Below are 24,228 nucleotides of genomic sequence, written 5' to 3'. Positions count from 1 at the left end.
ATACTCTTAAGTGCAACAGTACAGAGAACTGAGATGCCGGCCGTTGTGGCCGAGCGGTTCTAGGCGCTTCAGTCTGGAACCGCGCGACCGCTACGGTCGCAGGTTCGAATCCTGCCTCGGGTATGGATGTGTGTTATGTCCTTAGGTTAGTTAGGTTTAAGTAGTTCAAAGTTCTAGGGGACAGATGACCTCAGATGTTAAGTCCCATAGTGCTCAGAGCCATCTGAACCAGAACTGAGATGGCTCTGAAGTAGAAGTTTCCCAGTTAACCTTCCCATCAATAAGTGGCGTAGATTTGTCTCTAGCGGCCCACATCCCAAGGAATGGCTGTATTTCGGCAGCGGCCGGATGTGCTGCTTCGCTTGACGCTACGTAAGCTCCGGTGACACCAACGTTTCGCCGTGCACGCTGCAGTGCAGGCGACTTCCGTTTTAATTCGAGCGCAGACTCTGGGAAATCCTACCGCACGCCCGCCATTAAAGCAGAGTGTCGGGGATGAAGCGTCCACCCAGGGCTAGGTGCTGCAAGCAATGTTGGCGGGGAGGCTGGATTTCCGCCCTTGTTCCGGAGGCGGAAACCGGGGCTGCGAAAGCCGAGGTCGCTTGCGTTGTCCCACCCTCCCACGGCGCAGCGCAGGGGGTGCGGTTGAGGCACTCCACTTAAGCCGATAAACGGGGATCATCCCCTAATTAGTTACGTACATTGTAACGATATACTTAGCCACTTCAGAAAGTGTTTTACACCTAAACAACTCTGCAGGCATTCGTGGCCACTGTCATTCAAGGTTAAATCCTCTACGATGTTAGTTCGCATTATACAGGGTGTTACAAAAAGGTACGGCCAAACTTTCAGGAAACATTCCTCACACACAAAGAAAGAAAATATGTTACGCCGTCATGTGTCCTGAAACGTTTACTTTCCATGTTAGAGCTCATTTTATAACTTCTCTTCAAATCACATTAATCATGGAATGGGAACACACAGCAACAGAACGTACCAGCGTGACTTCAAACACTGTCACAGGAAATGTTCAAAATGTGCTCCGTTAGCGAGGATACATGCAGCCACCCTTCGTCGCATGGAATCCCTAATGTGCTGATAAAGCCCTGGAGAATGGCGTATTGTATCACAGCCGTCCACAATACGAGCACGAAGAGTCTCTACATTTGGTACCGGGGTTGCGTAGACAAGAGCTTTCAAATGCCCCCATAAATGAAAGTCAAGAGGGTTGAGGTCAGGAGAGCGTGGAGGCCATGGAATTGGTCCGCCTCTATCAATCCATCGGTCACCGAATCTGTTGTTGAGAAGCGTACGAACACTTCGACTGAAATGTGCAGGAGCTCCATCGTGCATGAACCACATGTTGTGTCGTACTTGTAAAGGCACATGATCTAGCAGCACAGGTAGAGTATCCCGTACGAAATCATGATAACGTGCTCCATTGAGCGTAGGTGGAAGAACATGGGGCCCAATCAAGACATAACCAACAATGCCTGCCCAAAAGCTCACAGAAAATCTGTGTTGTTGACGTGATTGCACAATTGCGTGCGGATTCTCGTCAGCCCACACATGTTGATTGTGAAAATTTACAATTTGATCAACGTGGAATGAAGCCTCATCCGCAAAGAGAACATTTGCACTGAAATGAGGATGGACGCATTGTTGGATGAACCATTCGCAGAAGTGTACCCGTGGAGGCCAATCAGCTGCTGATAGTGCCTGCACACGCTGTACATGGTACGGAAACAACTGGTTCTCCCGTAGGACTCTCCATACGGTGACGTGGTCAACGTTACCTTGTACAGCAGCAACTTCTCTGACGCTGACATTAGGGTTATCGTCAACTGCACTAAGAATTGCCTCGTCCATTACAGGTGTTCTCGTCTTTCTAGGTCTTCCCCAGTCGCGAGTCATAGGCTGGAATGTTCCGTGCTCCCTAAGACGCCGATCAATTGCTTCGAACGTCTTCCTGTCGGGACACCTTCGTTCTGGAAATCTGTCTCGATACAAACGTACCGCGGCACGGCAATTGCCCCGTGCTAATCCATACATCAAATGGGCATCTGCCAACTCCGCACTTGTAAACGTTCGTGATGAACATTAACCTGTTGATGCTACGTACTGATGTGCTCGATGCTAGTACTGTAGAGCAATGAGTCGCATGTCAACACAAGCACCGAAGTCAACATTACCTTCCTTCAATTGGGCCAACTGGCGGTGAATCGAGGAAGTACAGTACATACTGACGAAACTAAAATGAGCTCTAACATGGAAAGTAAGCGTTTCCGGACACATGTCCGCGTAACATATTTTCTTTCTTTGTGTGTGAGGAATGTTTCCTGAAAGTTTGGCCGTACCTTTTTGTAACACCCTGTATTCCTCTCCAAATTTCTTCTACACGGACAATGTTCGCACCCTTTAATCCACCCCAAATTTTATTACCTTATGTATCCAGATTTATATTTTATATTGTGTCCTCAGATATCAATAGGACTCAGGCAACAATGCAATGCGCATAGCAGTGAGTAAGACTTCAGATCCCACACTGGCTGTTGTAGGTGCTGGACCATGTGGTGTTGCCAATAGACGTGGGGCGATGCGCTGTGGCTTGCTGTGAGAAAGACAGTTACATCAGCGCGCTATACGTAGGGAAACCACAGCCATTCTGACGCGAAGCAACCGATTTTGTTAAATATTTACTGCTAAAAGCTAATTTTTCCACTACAAATGGTAGGAGAAGCCTACTGGTCTAAACACGTTCTTACAACACTATTGCGACGCAAGAAAGCAGTCGTTTCTATAAACAAATGAAAGATGTTTAAGATAATGAAGTTGTTCGAATAGTTACGATGTTCCACTGTCTAGTACGAGATCTATACTGCGTGGCATGTTCGCCAGTCGCCGATCGGATATCTTCCGAACTAGTTCTGTCTTAAGATCATTCTCTCGAGAAATCGATAGTTATCATCAAATTGCGACGTTCTTGTAAATAAACACATCACAAGGGCATCCACGAACATTGGATCAAGTACTACAGCTTTCCACCTCATCACTTAGAATAGCAGGATACAGAACTGCACTTCCCACAGAATCCGATGGTGCTGGTACTGCTTCTGCGAGGGACATCAACTACAAGAGTTTTGCGGCAGAAGACGTAGGAAGAAGTCCCACGCGACGACTCAAGAGATAATCAAAGGACGAGTTGTCTCAATCTCTGTAAATTTCGGATGGGAGAAGACGGCCAGTCGTACTGTACACCTCTACTACATACCCAGGAACTAAACTGAAAAATTTCAGGAGTTTTAGTGAAGTGGCGGAATCTTACAACCCCTGCACTTGGATCTTCTTCAGGAACCTCTGGCGTTCTAGATTACTTGAGCGCTGCCAAAGACCAGGGTCGTGTTGACTTATGAAAGGTAACTTAACGCGGTTATGCTGAAGAAACAGGGTGATTGGTCAAAAATCTTCTGGATACCATTAGTGGACAATCGTCATTGGATAGAAACAGCCAGAAGAAGAGAGAGGGAATATTTATCAAAAATTTTGTTGTAACCGCAGAGGTGGGCTTTTGGTCGTTGTTTATATTCCTCGCACACCCTCGCTACATATTTACGTCCTTGATGACGGGAAGCCATGAATCTGGAAGCTTGTCGACCTTCTCTATTGAACATTACGGAACAGATTGCATTCTGCGACCATACATTGACACGAGCTGTTTACGACACGCGAAAATTCGTGTCGGACCGGGACCCGAACCCGGATTTCCCGCTTACAATGACCGGTCGCCTTAACCACTTCGTCTACAGGAGCACGCCTTCAAGTCCGATCCAAATTTACACATATCATATAGTGACAACCCTTATGCTCGTACAATTCGTTATTTCCATGAGGGGAGACAAATACCATATCGTCATTTTGCATGTCGAGACATCATTGACAAGCGACCATGTGACATCTGAAAGTTTGGGCGGTCCTGGAAGCGTGCTTGGCTAGCTGAAGTTGTAAAGGCTTTGCGCTAATCGGAAAATCCGGGTCGAGTCCCGGTCGGGTACGCATTGTCATGTGTTGCAAACAGCTTACGTCGATTGACACTATGCCGTCCAGCGACACCACAGTGGTGTCGTGCGCGAAATAGCGGTAAACGGCCGGCGACACCACAGTGGTATCGTCTGCATATTGTCGCGCAGTGGCCAGCGACAGCACTTTAATATCTTTTGCATTCTGTTGGTGTTTTGTTTAGGTAACAATAAGTTATACACGTCAACAAGTTTTTTATATTTATAAGTACTTGTGCCCTTTCGACGTGGCAGACGAAAGAGACGATACGATTGTTTACGATGAATGCGCGGGCATCTTGTCTGACGTTCCGGACGACTTAGCCGATGGGAAGAAGACTTTGGATATCGAAAAAATGAAAGTGAAGCAGAAGCCTCGGAAGATAGTGAAATACGTCCAAGAAGAATTCGGCAATCTCTACGGTTGCCAACTGATTCGGATGATTCAGACGAAGAAGACAGTGCACAGTAGTCAAACTTTGATTTGCCGAGGACCAATAATAAAACTGAAGAATCTTCGGGTCCAAAAATATTTCCCAAAGATACCGAGTGTGTCGAAGATATCGTCGGATTATATATTTCGAACGATTATTTGAATATATCAGCAACGGAACCAACAAGTTAAAAAATGGTTCAAATGGCTCTGAGCACTATGCGAGTTAACTTCTGAGGTCATCAGTCCCATAGAACTTAACTACTTGAACCTAACTAACGTAAGAACATCACACACATCCATGCCTGAGGCAGGATTCGAACCTGCGACCGTAACGGTCGCGCAGTTCAAGACTGTAGCGCCTAGAACCGCTCGGCCACTCCGACCGACGAACCAACAAGCACTACTGTCAAAATTGCAGAAGAAGAAAACTGAATAATAAAATGCCAAGTTTGTCGACGGTACGGGACCCGAACTTAGAAAATGGTCTGGGCTTGCTGTCCTTATGGGAACTGTAAAAGAAGCAAGGATCGATGATTATTGGTCAACGAATCCGTTGATAGGCACACCGATATATCGCAAGACTATGTCCCGCAACCGATTAAGTCAAATTTATCATTTTTATATTTTTCCGACAACAACAATAAACCGAATAATGCCAACCGGCTTTTCAAAGTTCAATTCGTAATTGATTATTTTTCCAAAAGTTTAAATAAACTAATATTTGAAACAAAGAATTTTTGTATTTATTTACGTATGTGTACCTTCGAAATTCCACGAAAGTAGGGAAACAGAGTTGAGAACTTATGAGAACTAACGAGGAGATTAGTATCACTTCACAATTTATCATCTCCCAATAACGTCAAGAACGGCCGGCGACAAGCCAAGTAACCCGGATTACTGTTACCGGCGCCAGGCGAATCAGTTTGTAAGAGACGTGCGAACGGCGAAGTGTTAATAGTCGCAGAATGCGCTTGTATTTCGTAATGTTTATCTCAGCTTTAGTCGCCTGTGGAAGTGTCTGTCTCTTCAGATCTGCACGCCTGGCTGAAGGACATTATATTGTGAAGATAAAGACACTGCACAAACACAGACATTGTAACTGTCACTGATTCTCTACTGAAGTTACCTTCGTCCTTGGTAATGTCAGTCGCTTCTTGGACTTTCCGACAGTAAATGTTGGTTTCCCTGTCCGGCAGACGTAAGTTGTTGAAATCAATGAGTTGGCCACGGGCCTCGTGATGTTCCGCTACCTTACGTTTTACACTTTGTTCAAATGGTTCAAATGGCTCTGAGCACTATGGGACTTAACATCTGTGGTCATCAGTCCCCTAGAACTTAGAACTACTTAAACCTAACTAACCTAAGGACATCACACACATCCATGCCCGAGGCAGGATTCGAACCTGCGACCGTAGCGGTCGCGCGGTTCCAGACTGTAGCGCCAGAACCGCTCGGCCACCAGCGGCCGGCAGTATCCAGACATCTACGCGGCGATTATAATTAAAGTTCCAGTTTCAAAACGCTGTGAAAAAGAGAACTACTGATAAGAATGACGTCAAAACGGAATATTATAGAAGGAGGGAGAAACATTATGGAAACAGAAAAATTATCGAAAATTTTACCACTAGATCGCGCTGTAAATGAGTTCGGCTTCAAATGTCAGGTGAATCGCAATACGGTGGCTATGGTGCGAGTACTGTGCAGTGTGCGTGGCCGCTCGAGTTCGGCTTTCAACAGCTCTGACACTGCTGGTCGGTAAGCATTTCCACCATGGCAAGGCCGTACCAGAGCGGACGCGAAAAATTGGTTTTTTAATCGTCCTGAGGCCAAAAACCGCATAAAAAGCACGTATGAAATCGATTTTAGCTAGCTTGAGACTGGCGCAAGGTACGTTCAATATACTGTCCACTGTTTCCTGCCTCAAGTTGAAATCGGGTAACAGCATGTTCCAAAACAGATCCGAGTGTGTCTGGGGTCACGTTCAGAACGCGTTGAGCAATGCGTGCTTTTGAGTTCAGCTACGTTTGTAATCGGGTCACTGACCACAGCATCTTTCAGATAACGCCACAGCCAGAAGTCACGTGGATTAAGACCAAGTGATCTGGATGGCCATGCTGTAGGGGAAATGATGGGTTGATAACTACAGCATTTCCAAAATGTAGCAGCTGGTTCACTGGCTGTGCAATGAGTAGAGGAGCGCCATCTTGCATAAAAATGATCGCACCCACACACTTACGCTGTTGAGGGGTCGAAACGTCGTCGGTGCGCAAAATACGCTCACAGCGCTTACCAGTGGCGGTACAGGTAACAGCACCCATATGACCCGTCTCCTCGAAAAAATATGGCCCCACTATAAACAATGCCGTCAATGTCTGCAGAGTGATAGCGGTACAGATTTTCCGTCCCCGTATTCTGCAACTCTGTGTACTAACATGTGGTTGGAGATGGAAATGGGCTTCGTCTTTCCACAGAATGTTCCATGACCATTCGTTATCAAATTCCATGCGAGCAAGAACTATTATTTTATTCCGGTTGCCGGCCGAAGTGGCCGTGCGGTTAAAGGCGCTGCAGTCTGGAACCGCAAGACCGCTACGGTCGCAGGTTCGAATCCTGCCTCAGGCATGGATGTTTGTGATGTCCTTAGGTTAGTTAGGTTTAAGTAGTTCTAAGTTCTAGGGGACTAATGACCTCAGCAGTTGAGTCCCATAGTGCTCAGAGCCATTTGAACCATTTATTCCGGTTGACAAGAATGACCTCTGCCCATACTAACTCACAGGAACTATCTGCTTCAATTTGGCTGCAAGATAAACCATGCGAACTCTGAAAAATAAATGACTATCAAAGGGCTTAGGGGGCGACAGGAATCGAACTCTGGTAGAAATAGCGGCGTGACACCAACTGGGCTGGCCGTCGAAGTGTCATTCAAAGAAATGGAATCCACTTGGCCGAATACTCGAAGGCTCACCTTTAAGTTCCCTAAAAGTCCATGTTCCACTTCTTGCTCCATATTTGACCCCCTAAGACGTTTGTATATCTTTACCCAAAAAGTTGCCTGGAAAGAAGAAATCTTACCGAATGAAAGCCGGCCAGGGTGGCCGAGCGGTTAAAGGCGCTACAGTCTGGAACCGCGCGACCACTACGGTTGCAGGTTTGAATCCTGCCTCGGGCATGGATGTGTGTGATGTCCTTAGGTTAGTTAGGTTTAAGTGGTTCTAGAGGACTGATTACCTCAGCAGTTAAGTCCCATAGTGCTCAGAGCCATTTGAACCATTTCTTACCGAATGAAGAGTTTACCTGCGCTGTAAGCAAGTAGCAAGTTTAGTTGGCAACTTTCCTCCGAGGCAACAGAGAAAATTATAGACTTCGTGGACCAAATCCATTGAGCTCACTCGATGCTATCTTGGAAGTACAATGTTGTTGTACATTCTTTATTAGGAAGAGATTGAAAAAAAAAAACAGCCAACCAGTTGCAAAACAAAGGTTTATTTAGCTCCTGATGTAGGTTTAGATATTCATACAAATATTTTCTGAGAAGAAATAGTCCGTAAAAATTTATATTAACAGTTACAAACTATTTTACACACATAACAAAATATTAATAATACAAATATATTTTTGAGGTAAGGGTATTGCATCCTTTTACCGACCTCCCAATGCAAATGATACAATTACTGAAAGGTTCAAAGAAAACTTGAGTTTAATTTCAAACACGTACCCGACTCATACAAATATAGTCGGCGGTGACTTTAATTTACCTTCGATATGCTGGCGAAAATGCATGTTTAAACTAGTATGTATGCATAAATCATCATCAGAAATTGGGCTAAACGCATTCTCTGAAAATTATTTCGAGCAGTTAGTTCACGAGCCCAGGCGAATAGTAAACGGTTGTGAAACACACTTAACCTCTTAGCAACAAATAATCCTGAACTAACACCTAGCATCCAAACGGTTACAGGGGTTAGTAAGCACAGGGTTGTCGTAGCGAGATTGAATACTGTAACCCCCAAATCCTCTAAAAATATACCTGTTCAAAAAAGCAGATAAAAATTCACTTGACGCCTTACTGAGAGACAATCTCCACTCCTCCCAAATCAACAACGCAACTGTAGGCCAGATGTGGCTTGAATTCAAAGAAATAGTATCGACAACAACTGAGATATTTATACCAAATAAATTAACAAATGACGGAGCTGATCATCCTTGGTACATCAAACAACTCAGAACACTGTTGCTGAAACAACGAAAAATGGCCGGCCAGAGTGGCCGAGCGGTTAAAGGCGCTACAGTCTGGAACCGCACGACCCCTACGGTCGCAGGTTCGACTCCTGCCTCGGGGATGGATGTGTGTGATGTCCTTAGGTTAGTTAGGTTTAACTAGTTCTAAGTTCTAGGGGACTTATGACCACAGCAGTTGAGTCCCATAGTGCTCAGAGCCAGCCAACGAAAAATGCATGCCAAATTTAAACGAACGCAAAATCCTCTAGATTATCGATCTTTTACTAACGCTCGAACTTCAGTTCGTAGCCTTCAATGCCAGATGTTTATAATCGTTTCTACAACGAAACTTCTTCACGAAACCTGCCAGAAAATCCAAAGAGATTGTGGTCGGATGTAACGTATGCTAGCGGCAAAACACAGTCAATGCCTTGTCTGTGCGATAGCAGTGGGAGTACTATCGACGACAGTACTGCGAAAGCAGATTTACTAAACACAGCCTTTCGAAATTCCTTCCCCAAAGAAGAAGAAGTAAATATTCCAGAATTCGAACCAAGAACAGCTGCCAACATGAGTAACGTAGAAGTAAATATCCTCGGAGTAGTGAAGCAACTTACATCAATTAATAAAAGCAAGTCTTCTGGTCCAGACAGTATACCAATTAGGTTCCTTTCAGAGTATGCTGATGCAATAGTTCCATACTTAACAATCATATACAACTGTTCGTTCGACGAAAGATCCGAAACCAAAGGCAGGAAAGCTGCACAGGTCACACCAGTATTCAAGAAAGGTAGTAGGAGCAATCCATTAAATTACAGACCCATTCATTAACGTCGATATGCAGCAGGATTTTGGATCATATGCTGTGTTCGAACATTGTGAATTACCTCGAAGATAATGGTGTATTGACACACAGTCAACACGGATTTAGAATACATCGTTCTTGTGAAATCCAACTAGCTTTACTCACACGAAGTGTTGAGTGCTGTCGACAAGGGATTTCAAATGGATTCCGTAAGGCTTTTGACACTGTACCTTAAAAGCAGCTTGTAATCAAATTGCGTGCTTATGGAATATCGTCTCAGTTATGTGACTGGATTCGTGATTTCCCTTCAGACATGTCATATTTCGTAGAAGTCGAAGAAAAGTCATCGAGTGAAACTGAAGTGTTTTCTGGAGTCCACCAAGGAAGCGTTATGGGCCCTCTGTTTTTTCTCATCTACATAAACGATTTGGGAGACAATTTGAGCAGCCGTGTTAGGTTGTTTGCAGTTAATTCTGCCGTTTATCGTCTAGTAAAGTCGTCAGAAGAGTCAAACCATTTAGAAAAGATGTGTGTATGGTGCAAAAACTGGCATTTGACCCCAAATAATGAAAAGTGTGAGGTTATTCACATGAGTGGTAAAAGGAATCCGTTCAAGTTCGGGAACACGATGAATCAGTCAAATCTATAGGCTTTAAATTCAACTAAGTACCTAGGGACTACACTTACGAACAGTTTAAACTGGAAAGAACACACAGAAAATGTTGTGGGGGAAGGTAAACCAAATACTGCGTTTTATTGGCAAAACATTTAGAAAATGTAACAGGTCTACTAAAAAGACTGCCTACACTATGCCTGTCCGTCCTCTTTTGGAGTGCTATTGCGTGGTCTGGGATCCTTGCCAGATTCGGTTAACAGGGTACATCGACAAAGTTCAAAGAAGAGCAGCACGTTTTATATTTCAGCGAAATAGGGGAGAGAGTGTCACGGATATGATATAGGATTTGGGATGTACAGCATTAAAACAAAGGCGTTTTTCGTAGCGGCGGAATCTTTTCACGGAATTCCAATCACCAACTTTATCCTCCGAATGTGAAAATATTTTGTTGACGCCGACCTACAGAGGGAGAAATGATCATCATAATAAAATAAGGGAAATCAGAGCTCGCTCGGAAAAAAAGTACGTGTAGGATTTTCCAGCGCGCTGTTCGAGAATGGAATAATGGAGAATTAATGTGAAAGTGGTTCGATGAACCCCTTGCTAGGCATTTAAGTGTGATTTACAGGCTACCCATGTAGACGTAGATGTAGACGTAGAAACGCCCAATTCTCTCGGCGTTTTTCAACGCTGATGGATGAAATGGTGGCCAAAGTTCTTGATGGACTGCATACCGCACCCAAATCTTTTAAACTGAAGTCCGTGCCATGGTTGTTTGGGTTTTCGTGACGTGGCGCCAACTTGGGCGCCAGTATCGACTGCCTTCTGATCTCTCGGAAGAACACAGCGAGCTGAATTTCACGCCATCGTTGTTTTCGGTACCCATGTTGGCTCCTACAGAGGAGATTACAGGTCGCACAGAAACGATATTAATAATAATGACATTACAACTGAAAAATACCCATTTGGTCACGTCAAAGAAATACATGTTCATATAGAGCCCCGATCTGATTCTACTGGTCCGTTGTCAACACGACGTGTTACAAACACTCCAAAGAGTATCACGTGCCGTGACGTACGCGTGGGCAGTCGCACCAGCCGAGAAACAAAGCATGTGTCCAATAGAAATCAGTAAGTTGCAAATCAGGTGACATATTCAGGGCCTTTTACACACAATTTTTTTCCGAAGTATTTAAAAACTCAATCGCGGATTAAACCATTAAAGAAATTTCAGAGAGGAAAGAAGCTTCACATTAATATTAATTTGTGTAGGTATCAGACAGATTGCGTAAACAGTACTGACACTAGTGTTTACGCAACCTATCTACTCGTATTTGATTTATGATATTGGATAAATTATGGTTATTTTACACAAGACTATAACACATCGTTATATTTGGTATTCTAATGAGTTCAAAAAAACGGCTCTGAGCGCTATGGGACATAACTTCTGAGGTCATCAGTCCCCTAGAACTTGGAACTACTTAAACCTAACCAACCTAAGGACAACACACACACACATATACATGCCCGAGGTAGCATTCGAACCTGCAACCGTAGCTGTCGCGCGGTTCCAGACAGTAGCGCCTAGAACCGCTCGGCCACCCCGGCCTGCTTTCTAATGAGTCTTCTATGGAAACGTGCATGTTTGATCCAACTGATGCACTCCTTTTTTTTCAGGGACGACGGTTGTAAAACACGGAACCGACAAAGAATGAATTTGAATGTGTACAGCTAGTGGCCATAAAAATGCTTTTCTTCATAATAATAATTTCTGACAATACGAAGGAAGCGAAATCTGGAAACAGTTTTTTTTTTTTTTTTTTTTGTCATCAGTCTACTGGCTGGTTTGATGCGGCCCACCACGAATTCCTTTCCTGTGCTAACCTCTTCATCTCAGAGTAGCACTTGCAACCTACATCCTCAATTTTTGCTTGACGTATTCCAGTCTCTGTCTCCCTCTACAGTTTTTGCCCTCTACAGCTCCCTCTAGTACCATGGAAGTCATTCCCTCATGTCTTAGCAGATATCCTATCATCCTGTCCCTTCTCCTTATCAGTGTTTTCCACATATTCCTTTCCTCTCCGATTATGCGTAGAACCTCCTCATTCCTTACCTTATCAGTCCACCTAATTTTCAACATTCGTCTATAGCACCACATCTCAAATGCTTCGATTCTCTTCTGTTCCGGTTTTCCCACAGTCCATGTTTCATTACCATACAATGCTGTACTCCAGACGTACATCCTCAGTAATTTCTTCCTCAAATTAAGGCCGGTATTTGATATTAGTAGACTTCTCTTGGCCAGAAATGCCTTTTTTGCCATAGCGAGTTTGCTTTTGATGTCCTCCTTGCTCCGTCCGTCATTGATTATTTTACTGCCTAGGTAGCAGAATTCCTTAACTTCATTGACTTCGTGACCATCAATCCTGATGTTAAGTTTCTCGCTGTTCTCATTTCTACTACTGCTCATTACCTTCGTCTTTCTCCGATTTACTCTCAAACCATACTGTGTACTCATTAGATTGTTCATTCGGTTCAGCAGATCATTTAATTTTTCTTCACTTTCACTCAGAATAGCAATGTCATCAGCGAATCGTATCATTGATATCCTTTCACCTTGTATTTTAATTCCACTCCTGAACCTTTCTTTTATTTCCATCATTGTTTCCTCGATGTACAGATTGAAGAGTAGGGGCGAAAGGCTACAGCCTTGTCTTACACCCTTCTTAATACGAGCACTTCGTTCTTGATCGTCCACTCTTATTATTCCCTCTTGGTTGTTGTACATATTGTATATGACCCGTCTCTCCCTATAGCTTACCCCTACTTTTTTCAGAATCTCGAACAGCTTGCACCATTTTATATTGTCGAACGCTTTTTCCAGGTCGACAAATCCTATGAAAGTGTCTTGATTTTTCTTTAGCCTTGCTTCCATTATTAGCCGTAACGTCAGAAATGCCTCTCTCGTCCCTTTACTTTTCCTAAAGCCAAACTGATCGTCACCTAGCGCATTCTCAATTTTCTTTTCCATTCTTCTGTGTATTATTCTTGTAAGCAGCTTCGATGCACGAGCTGTTAAGCTGATTGTGCGATAATTCTCGCACTTGTCAGCTCTTGCCGTCTTCGGAATTGTGTGGATGATGCTTTTCCGAAAGTCAGATGGTATATCGCCAGACTCATATATTCTACACACCAACATGAATAGTCGTTTTGTTGCCACTTCCCCCAATGATTTTAGAAATTCTGATGGAATGTTATCTATCCCTTGTGCCTTATTTGACCGTAAGTCCTCCAAAGCTCTTTTAAATTCCGATTCTAATACTGGATCCCCTATCTCTTCTAAATCGACTCCTGTTTCTTCTTCTATCACATCAGACAAATCTTCACCCTCATAGAGGCTTTCAATGTATTCTTTCCACCTATCTGCTCTCTCCTCTGCATTTAACAGTGAAATTCCCGTTGCACTCTTAATGTTACCACCGTTGCTTTTAATGTCACCAAAGGTTGTTCTGACTTTCCTGTATGCTGAGTCTGTCCTTCCGACAATCATATCTTTTTCGATGTCTTCACATTTTTCCTGCAGCCATTTCGTCTTAGCTTCCCTGCACTTCCTATTTATTTCATTCCTCAGCGACTTGTATTTCTGTATTCCTGATTTTCCCGGATCATGTTTGTACTTCCTCCTTTCATCAATCAACTGAAGTATTTCTTCTGTTACCTAGGGTTTCTTCGCAGCTACCTCCTTTGTACCTATGTTTTCCTTCCCAGCTTCTGTGATGGCCCTTTTTAGAGATGTCCATTCCTCTTCAACTGTACTGCCTACTGCGCTATTCTTTATTGCTGTATCTATAGCGTTAGAGAACTTCAAACGTATCTCGTCATTCCTTAGTACTTCCGTATCCCACTTCTTTGCGTATTGATTCTTCCTGACTAATGGCTTGAACTTCAGCCCACTCTTCATCACTACTATATTATGATCTGAGTCTATATCTGCTCCTGGGAACGCCTTACAATCCAGTATCTGATTTCGGAATCTCTGTGTGACCATGATGTAATCTAATTGAAATCTTCCCGTATCTCCCGGCCTTTTCCAAGTATATCTCCTCCTCTTGTGATTCTTGAACGGGGTATTCGCTATTACTAGATGAAACTTGTTACAGAACTCAATTAGTCTTTCTCCTCTTTCGTTCCTTGTCCCAAGCCCATATTCTCCTGTAACCTTTTCTTCTTCTCCTTCCCCTACAACTGCATTCCAGTCGCCCATGACTATTAGATTTTCGTCCCCCTTCACATACTACATTACCCTTTCAATATCCTCATACACTTTCTCTATCTGTTCATCTTCAGCTTGCGACGTCGGCTATCGTTGTCGGTGTTGGTCTGCTGTCGATTCTGATTAGAACAACCCGGTCACTGAACTGTTCACAGTAGCACACCCTCTGCCCTACCTTCCTATTCATAACGAATCCTACACCTGTTATACCATTTTCTGCTGCTGTTGATATTATCCGATACTCATCTGACCAGAAATCCTTGTCTTCCTTCCACTTCACTTCACTGACCCCTACTGTATCTAGATTGAGCCTTTGCATTTCCCTTTTCAGATTTTCTAGTTTCGCTACAACGTTCAAGCTTCTGAGATTACACGCCCCGTTTCGTAGAACGTTATCCTTTCGTAGATTATTCAATCTTTTTCTCATGGTAACCTCCCCTATGGCAGTCCCCTCCCGGAGATCCGAATGGGGGACTATTCCAGAATCTTTTGCCAATGGAGAGATCATCATGACACTTCTTCAATTACAGGCCACATGTCCTGTGGATACACGTTACGTGTCTTTAATGCAGTGGTTTCCATTGCCTTCTGCATCCTCATGTCGTTGATCATTGCTGATTCTTCCGCCTTTAGGGGCAATTTCCCACCCCTAGGACAAGAGAGTGCCCTGAACCTCTATCCGCTCCTCCGCCCTCTTTGACAAGGCCGTTGGCAGAATGAGGCAGACTTCTTATGCCGGAAGTCTTCGGCCGCCAATGCTGATTATTTATCAAAATTTAGGCAGTGGCGGGGATCGAACCCGGGACCGAAGACGTTTTGATTATGAACCAAAGACGCTACTTTTTTTTTTTTTTAATCTCATTTTGTTCTGCATTGTTCGTTGAATTTGTTCGTGGCGGACGTCCGATGACACCCGTTCAGGTTGTTCGTTGATCCGTTCAGTCAGTTCTTTTGTTACAGAGGTTAGCTAAACCCTCTGACGGAACACGCTGAGCAACCGCGCCGGCCCCCTAGACCTCGGTTACGAATTGAAACAGATTTAGGCTGCTGGAAATTTTGACAGGAGTTAAGCATTTACTAAAGACGGCGGTGTCTATAAAAAATCACTCATGTTAGAAAGGAGCGCCTTCTTGTTCGTGTGAGGCGCAGGAATACAGATGGCCTCCCGTTCCGACGGTTGAGACTGTGCCGGAGTAGGAAACCACTGGGGGAAGAAAAAGGAAGCGGCCAGTTTTTATGTCACACCAGGTGAGCACTAGCTGCTTGTGCGCACAGCAGGTTGGCACCGGTGCTATTTTCTGAAGTAAGTGCGCGCTGTCGGACAGCTTTTAGGAAGACCTGGCCGCTGACGCTGCCACATGCAGCCATTTGGTGAGATGATCTTGGAACTACTATCAGCTGTTGCAGTGACAGTGTGTTTACTATAGGCATTCTCCGCTACGCTGTGGTGCAGCTGACTGTTCATTACTTTGAACGGAGTGTAGTAATGTCCCCGATCGCGATCGTCGCTTCGTTCTCTTGATGATCGGGAGCACTTGGCGATAGTACGGCATAGCAGCGGCACCAGCCATGCTAGAAGATTCATTAAAGTCTCTCCCTCTCCCCCCCCCCCCCCCTATGTATCCCCCTTGCTATCCACATCTGCTTCTCACGGTTGAGCAGTCTGTCTCTGATGTGTTACTAGTTGTGTGTGTGTGTGTGTGTGTGTGTGTGTGTGTGTGTGTGTGTGTGTGTCGAAATAAGTCATAGGCATCCCACAAGTGCAGACGTAGTTGGTAACTTCGACGGTCCGATACTTAAACTTGAAATCGGAGTGGTCTGTTCATGTATCTCTCGCCTACGAACTGGACCAAGGTTTTTACACTCAAGTCTCTTGGGATTACGGGAGCTGTGCCAGACAGTTTAGTTGTGGTAGCGCACCCGTACGTTCCAAGTGCTTTGGCTAGACTGAAGTACTAGCAGACACGGCGGTAACTAACAATTTCGCCGTTATCTGTGTCTAAACGTAGGAGAGGTTGCATAGTGTACTGCGTTGCCACGTATTCCGTTTCTTAACCAACTGTTCCATATTTCAGCCCCGTGTTCGGTGTTCGGTACCGAAGTATGACTGTTTCGGTATTTCTAGAACTCCACTCACATCAGTAAATTTCCAAAACGAAGTCAACAGCTGTTGCCAGCCGGTGCGTGCTGCATTTCTGACTGACTGATCTCTGTCCACCTCTTTCTTGCCCTGCACTCATCTGCCGCCGCCCGCACCAGCCAGCCTATGCCACGAACCAGTAATCAGTTGAACCTTAAAGGTGAGCAAGTTGCGTATTAACTTTATTGTCTGCAGTGTCTCGTATGCATACTTAAACTAGAAGTATATACAAGCATCGAAGGTGGTGGGTGTGCAAGGAGGTATTGCTAAAGATAGTTTATACGAACAAATACATATACAAAATAATTGTTCCAAAGGCTACCTACGTCAGAGCCGTGCGCGGCTCGTGTTCATTCCCTTTATTGCTTGGCATTTTATCATTGCAGTTACGGCATCTCGTTTCTTATTCGATTTACTGGCGTCACTAAGTTGCTGGCTTGCCTGCCCGTGAGTGGCAGCAGCAGCGCTTATCGATACGAGTACTGTGGTACTATCTTTGGAGCGACCGATAGTATTTCCGGGTCGCGTTGTGTGGAAAGGGCAGTTGCGAATGGACATCAGGTCGGCTGGGGGGCGCAACAGCAAGCAGGTCCGTGCAGCGCGCGGGCAAGCCGGGGCCACTGGCGACGTCCTGCCACAGCCGGATTGAGGAAGGCTAGCTGCGACAGCGACGGCTTCGTTGCACACTGAACCCTGGACGTTTAAGGTGAGAGAAAAGTTAACTGCTAATGCAACCTCGACTATTCTGAGATCTCGCCTTTGGTCTGCGGGTTGTTGCTCCCATGGCCGCCGAGCCTGGCGGCAACGAGTGAAGTGTTTCGAGGCGGTGAAATACTGCAGCCGTCTCTATTTGTTATTCATCATTGACTTTAGTATTATTCTTATTAGTGAAGTGCAACCAGCGGTATTTTCTGCCGTGTGGCTGCTAACACCCCAGTTACCTGCTCTGGAGGTTAGCATACTTCTCCGGCAGTGTACCTTTCCTCGTCTTGTTGATGCTGTCCAACACGGCTTGTAATTCGACAGCCTCTTGAACTGTACTGTGCATATTTTTGAGGGAGGTCTACCTTGGTTCTAGTGGTTCTTTCGGCCTTGGGTGTTTTCTGAAGCCGTAGTACTGTCTGTCTCTTCACCCTTGCCTAAAAATATTCCATCGTGGTACCGGTGATCGGACGTTAGGCAGATTGGTTAGTCGGTCGGTCGACGCTTAAGCTGCCCCTAGATTCAGTTGCCACCCTGTTACGTTGCTGAGAGCTGCTTGTCCTGATTCCTTAGATTTTGATGTTTGTTTTAAGGATATTTGTAATTTTCTAATTATTGTTGATGTGGCCTTCAGCCGAGTAATAATTTCACTTCTTTGGTGACAAGGCTGTAACGCCGGAAATGGATATCCTCCTATTTCCATCTATTGTACTATAATTTTTTTTCCTTGTTTTGTTACCTCAAGATATGACATTTCTGTGTCTTTATATATTGTAATTGTTTTACTATTTGTATATATATTTATGCATTTATATCGATGTATAATTGGTTTGTTTTGTAAATATTATTTGTATTAATATGCTATCGAACGACTACATCGATAGGTCGTGTGGAGAAGCAAAGTGTTTAGGATCTTTGGTAGTGTTAACTCTGCCGCGTTGAGTGCGGGCAGAGGCGAGTCTGGCTGGGGTAGTGCAGTGGAGCAGGTGTGTGGTGTGACGCTCCCGCGAGTTGCCGCGCTTTCGGGGTTTGGCAGCATGTAATTGCGCTCGACTTGCTATGTTAGTTTCTGACATGGTGTCGCGGACGGGAAGCATTAGCTGGCGCACATCAAGAGCGCGTTTCGCCTGGTGACAATCTAGAGAAGAAGGCGCGCCAACATCCAGCTTCTACAACAGCGACGGCCGACAATGGGTGACTGTCGCCACCTCCTCGACCGACGACTTCAAACCTTCAATCAACCAACAAGGAAGACTGGAAGCACGTAAAGGTTTAGATCTGTATTGTTGCATCACAAAATTACAGCAACTTAGCATGAACCTTTGTTGCTCATTGTCCCAATTGCATTACCAAACAGGGTCCCTTTCTTTTCCGGAATGAACCCCAGTGTCGTTGAAATTCAAACGCCAGCATTAAAGTAATATCATTCGATTTCACTGCTTTAATTTCGAAGTTCAGTTAAGGTATTCATAGCTGGCTACAATATTTAGATTGCACAAGCACAAATTAAGAGTGCGAGTTTTGTTACCGTATTTTAGCTTACCTGTGACTGCAGCTCAGCTTGGTACGTACTAAATTTTACTATTGTTAATTGTTCAGAATCATTTAATTCAAGTTCGAAGTTAAATCTCTTATTTCTAAGTTGCGTAGATTCAAGTAGCTTTTGAAATGATTGTTGAGGTACCCCAAGACTAACTGTATTTTACTGAATTTCGATGTGCTTCAAAAACAAAGCTCACTATTAATTTCAGTCACTAAATTAACTTTCAATTTCCCGGTTTTATTAATTCTTTTGCTAAATTAAGTCAGAGTGTAGCGAAATTGATTACTTCTGACAAACTTTCAGTTTTCACACTACACGTGTCAACCTTCAGTTGCCACGCTTCTAGTGCTAATTATATGTGTAATAATCTTTCTTTTTCAGTTACTATAGTAATTGTCCATAGGACTGGCGACCGCAATTTCCCTCAAATCTCAAATATCTAATTACCGCTAGTTAATTGTTAACGTAACGGCCGCACATTTACTTTCTTTATTAACTTTACCCCTTTTCAAAATTAATTTCCACCAGTTTCATTTGCATTTTTCCTTTCATTTAGATGTAACCCTTTCCTCCCTCTTTACCGACAGACTAACTTCGGTGACGATTGCTTTTCCCAAATTTCCATTAGGTACACGCGGTTTAATTTTTCACTGCCATTAAGGTCGATAAGTGAGGGGGAGGTTACAAGGCCTTCAGCCGTGTTACAGTAAGTTTTTTTTTTTAAGCAAACTTATTTTAAAAGCAAGGGATTTATTTTAAAAGTGCTATTTGAAATTTTTTCCTGACTTCTGATTCAGGCCTTCAGCCGTTTGTAATTTGAAATTGTTTGTGGTCTTTAGCCGAGTAATAATTTCACCTCTTTCATAATAAGGCCTTCAGCCGTGTTACAATAAGTTTTTTAAAGGATACTTGTTTTAAATGCAAAGTATTTGTTGGTTTACGTACTTTCGTGCAACCGAAAGTGATTAGGGCCCCATCCACAATCGTAACCTTATCCCGCCCCATCCTGAGAAACCAGCTTTCAACGTCCAAAGACTCATTTTCGTAGGAAAAGTTTTTAAACGAAGGAGAAGAGCCTAACATAAAAAATTATCAAAAGAATAACGACGGTTTTATGCAGCAATGCCTATGTGGAAAGAGTCTTCCGTTACACGAATCTTTTACGCTCTCTGTACGCTCATTTTTCAGAGATGGTTGTGGGACTCGCCTGTTCAATACAGAATGTCAAATCAAACACTTTTCAGCCGTCTAATTTCCAAACTGGTAGCCCAATAAAATAACAGTTTGGAAATTAGTCAGCTGGAAAATGTTTGATTTGATATCCTTTACGCTCTCGTCGCTAGAAGAACACAGAGTTGATAAGGTTAAGGCAGATTTATGCATTCGTTGTAATTTAAAGTTTGCAACTGCAATTTTTATCAAAAAAATTAAGGGTGACAAAAATTTTTGAAAGCTGTTACTAGAGATAATAAATATAATTTTTAACGTTTACTAAGTGTTTTATTGCGTCCGTCCTCAGCCCTCAACCTATCAAATCATTTCGCCAGGCGATGCTCGGCAGTTTTATCAGTTTAATCTGGCTACCATAACTGCGTACCTTGGCTCACGCTGCGCCAGTGTTACAGGCACCTTACGCCTACTACTGATCAGAAAGCGGAAGAAAACATCACAAAATGTACAATACACTGTAAGAACTTAGTGGTTCTTTGTCAGTGCAAGTGTAATCGGTAAAGGATTGGCAGTAAAATTGAACTGTGTTAATGAAGAAAATAAGACGAAATCCATCACTTGCCACTGCATGTTTTTTTTGCTTTCGCCTATTCATGAGAGGCTTTACCAGTGGTCTGTAATATAAAGGACTTGTATCTGTTTTGTTAGGAGATCTATAGTGATCGGTGACAGCTTATTTTAATTATCTAAGTATTAACAAATAAATTGTTGTAGGTTATCACTTATTTTCGTTTTCTATGGTTTCACTATATTTCAATTTTTTTATGGCTAAGCACAAATATCTCCCCCCCCCCCCCCCCCCACACACACACACACACACACGATCCACCGTCCTTCCATTTTCACCCTAACACCAAATGCTCTCCTAACCTCTACAGCTCCCATGATTCCTCAATCATCTACACAGGAAGCGAGCAGAACATTTTGCGCAGCGTGCAACAGTATAAGCTATGCGTAGTGAAATGTGTAAATGTGACCCACAACTTCAAAACTTGTATTGTGTAGATCTAGTACCTTCAGAACAACACACTGGTACATGAAGACGATAGAGAAATGAAAGTAAGTGTGAAATCATAACGATTAATTTGTAAATACTTTGTAATTAAAATAAGCTGCCAATAATCACTGCAGATCTGCCAACAAAACATGTATGATTAAATAATTTGTATTACAGACCACGGATGAAGCCTAACAAACTGGCGGAATATGACTGGTTAGAAATAAATAAAATATTCATTTGCGAAGGACGAAATGTTTTTTTATCTACATCAGAAACACAACTGAAGTAGCAGCCGAGGCAGAATGGCTGCAAATATTAACAATAATAAAATTAAAATTTTGCAGCGGCAGAGAAAAATTCACTGGTGAAGTGGCTTCAACGAATAATGAAGGAACTCTCACCCTCACTTATTAAACTTTAAGTTCACGAATGGAGCACCTGTCAACTTTTTATGCAGCGAAGTTTATGTACTATACATTCATTACCTTGCAAACCTCTTGAATATTGAATTACATCAACTATAGTGGATAAAAAAGGGCTACCAAACGAGAGAGAGAGAGAGAGAGAGAGAGAGACGGAACTAGCGTAGAAGTGGAAACGTGGGGCACTGCTTGCTTGTTAGATAACTCTGTATAAAATGAGAAAACTCAGCCGAGTTCGCCGGGAGTTTCACGTACCAAGTTCACGCTATGGTTTGAGGAATGCCGACAGCAATCTCTGTTTTGCAGCGGGAGTATCGTTGTCTAACAATTAACATACGACAAAATTATGGCAAATCTCTCTGGTTAAACTGCAAGTCGCGGATGGGTATTTAGTTGAATTAATTGAAAATCACTGATAAACAGTTCTTCCTCTTGTCGCACTGGGTTCTAAAACTTTGTTTATCCTGAAAGCAGCACGAACGTTTCTGCCCCTTACTTTCTGCAAACGGGAGAAACTAACGTTTTTAGTCTGACCAAGGTGTGAGGGAATGATTCCTTCTAACCACAAATCGAAAGGGTAGAAGCAAGAGGGCAGAATATAGCTCGGAATTCTGGTATCGGTGTAAAAGGTATGAGCTTGGCACGCATACGCAACATAGTTCAGTAAGAGTGAGATGGGGAGATACCAAGCAAACTAATCTCCATCTGATATTAAAGATACACATGCCGAGTTCCAGATTATTTCGGATTTAAGTTGGGCATGTCTTCTCGTATTGCCGACCGCGGTGGTCTAGCGGCTCTAGGCGCGCAGTCCGGAACCGCGCGACTGCTACGGTCGCAGGTTCGAATCCTGCCTCGGGCATGGATGTGTGTGATGTCCTTAGGTTAGTTAGGTTTAAGTAGTTCTAAGTTCTAGGGGACTGATGACCACAGATGTTAAGTCCCATAGCGCTCAGAGCCATTTTTTTCTTCTCGTATTTTATTAATTGATAAACAATTAAGGAAAGAAAATTTGACAGAGCTCTGAAAGACCTAAGTCGAAACAAGATCCCATGAGTAGAGCAGATGACATTCCGTCAGAAATGATAGCCTTTGGAGAACCAGACAAGACAAAATTATTCCATCTGGTGTGCAAGATGGACGACACAGGCGAAATACCCTCAGACTTCAAGAAGAATCTAATAACTGTAATTCCAAAGAAAGCAGGTGCTGACAGGTGTGAAAATTACCGAACTATCAGTTTCATAAGTCATGGTTGAAAAATATTAACACGCACTCCTCACAGAACAATGATAAAAATGGTCGAAGCTGACTAAGGGGAAGATAAATTTGGATTTCAGAGCAATGTAAGAACACGCGAAGAAATACTGACCCCAAGACTTAGCTTACAAGATAGGTTAAGGAAATTCGAACCTACTTGGAGAAAGCTTTTGACACTGATGACTGGACTACTCTCTTAGAAATTCTAAAGGTAGCAGGGATACAATACAGAGAGTGAAATGCTATTTACAACTTGTACAGAAACCAGACGACAGTTATAAGAGTCGAAGTGCGTGCAAGCCAAGCAGTGGCTGAGAAGGGAGTGAGACAGGGTTGCAGCCTATCCCCGATGTTATTCAATCTGTGTAATAGGCATGAAGTAAAGGAAACAAAATAGAAGTTTGGAGTAGGAATTAAAGTTCAGGGAGAAGAAAAAAAAACTTTGTAGTTTGCGGATGGCAACGAAATTCTATGAGAGTCAGCAAAGGCCTTGGAAGAGCTGTTGAACGGAATGGGCAGCGTTGAAAGCAGGCTATAGCGTGAACATCAACAAAAGCTAGACAAGTATAGTGGAATGTAGTCGAATTAAGTCAGGTGGTGCTGAGGGAATTAGATTAACAAACGAGACACTAAGTACGGTAGCAGATGAGTTTTGTTATTTGGACAGTAAAATAAATGGTGATGGCTGAGGTAGAGACGATAAAATGAAGACAGGCAATGGAAAGGAAAGCATTTCTGCTGAACAGAAATTTGTTAACATTCACTATATATTTAAATCTCAGGAAGTCTTTACTGAAGGTATTCGTCTGGATTGTAGCCATATATGGAAGTGAAACATGGACGATAAACAGTTTAGACAAGAAGAGAATACAAGCTTTTCAAATTTGGTGCTACAGAAGAATGCTGAAGAATATATGGATAAATTACGTAACTAATAAGGAGGTACTGAATAGAACTGGGAGAAGAAAATTCATGGCCGGCCGGTGTGGCCGTGCGGTTCTAGGCGCTTCAGTTGGTTGGTTTAAGGATTAAAGGGACCAAACTGCAGAGGTCATCGGTACCTTTTTCCAAAATACTAAAAAGACCCACAGAGAATAAAAAATGTTCAACAGAATAGGAGACAGACGACACAGAACAAAAGAAACATAGACAAGGACCAGACAAAACGAAATAAAATCACATGGAGTGTGACGGTGGTTGGCCGACCATAGGAACAAAAAAAATGGAAAAGCTAACCACCGAAAACACATTAAAAACTTAGTTTAAAACCGTAGGCCAAAGGCCAGAATCAACACAAAACAATAAAATAAAACAGAAACACTCAGATTAAAGAATAAAAACTCCCTGCCCTAATAAAACGTAAAACTAAGGCAGCCATAGCAGGGTCATCAGATAAAACGGCAGGGAGCGTATCAGGCAGCGCAAATGTCTGCCTGACCACAGCTAAAAGGGGGCAGGCCAACAGAATGTGGGCCACTGTCAAAGCCGCCCCGCAGCGACATACAGGATGGTCCTCCCGGCGCAG

The sequence above is a fragment of the Schistocerca americana genome, chromosome 8, assembly GCF_021461395.2.
Source record: "Schistocerca americana isolate TAMUIC-IGC-003095 chromosome 8, iqSchAmer2.1, whole genome shotgun sequence".
In the NCBI taxonomy this organism is placed as follows: Eukaryota; Metazoa; Arthropoda; class Insecta; order Orthoptera; family Acrididae; genus Schistocerca; species Schistocerca americana.
This window is presented reverse-complemented; position numbering follows the sequence as displayed.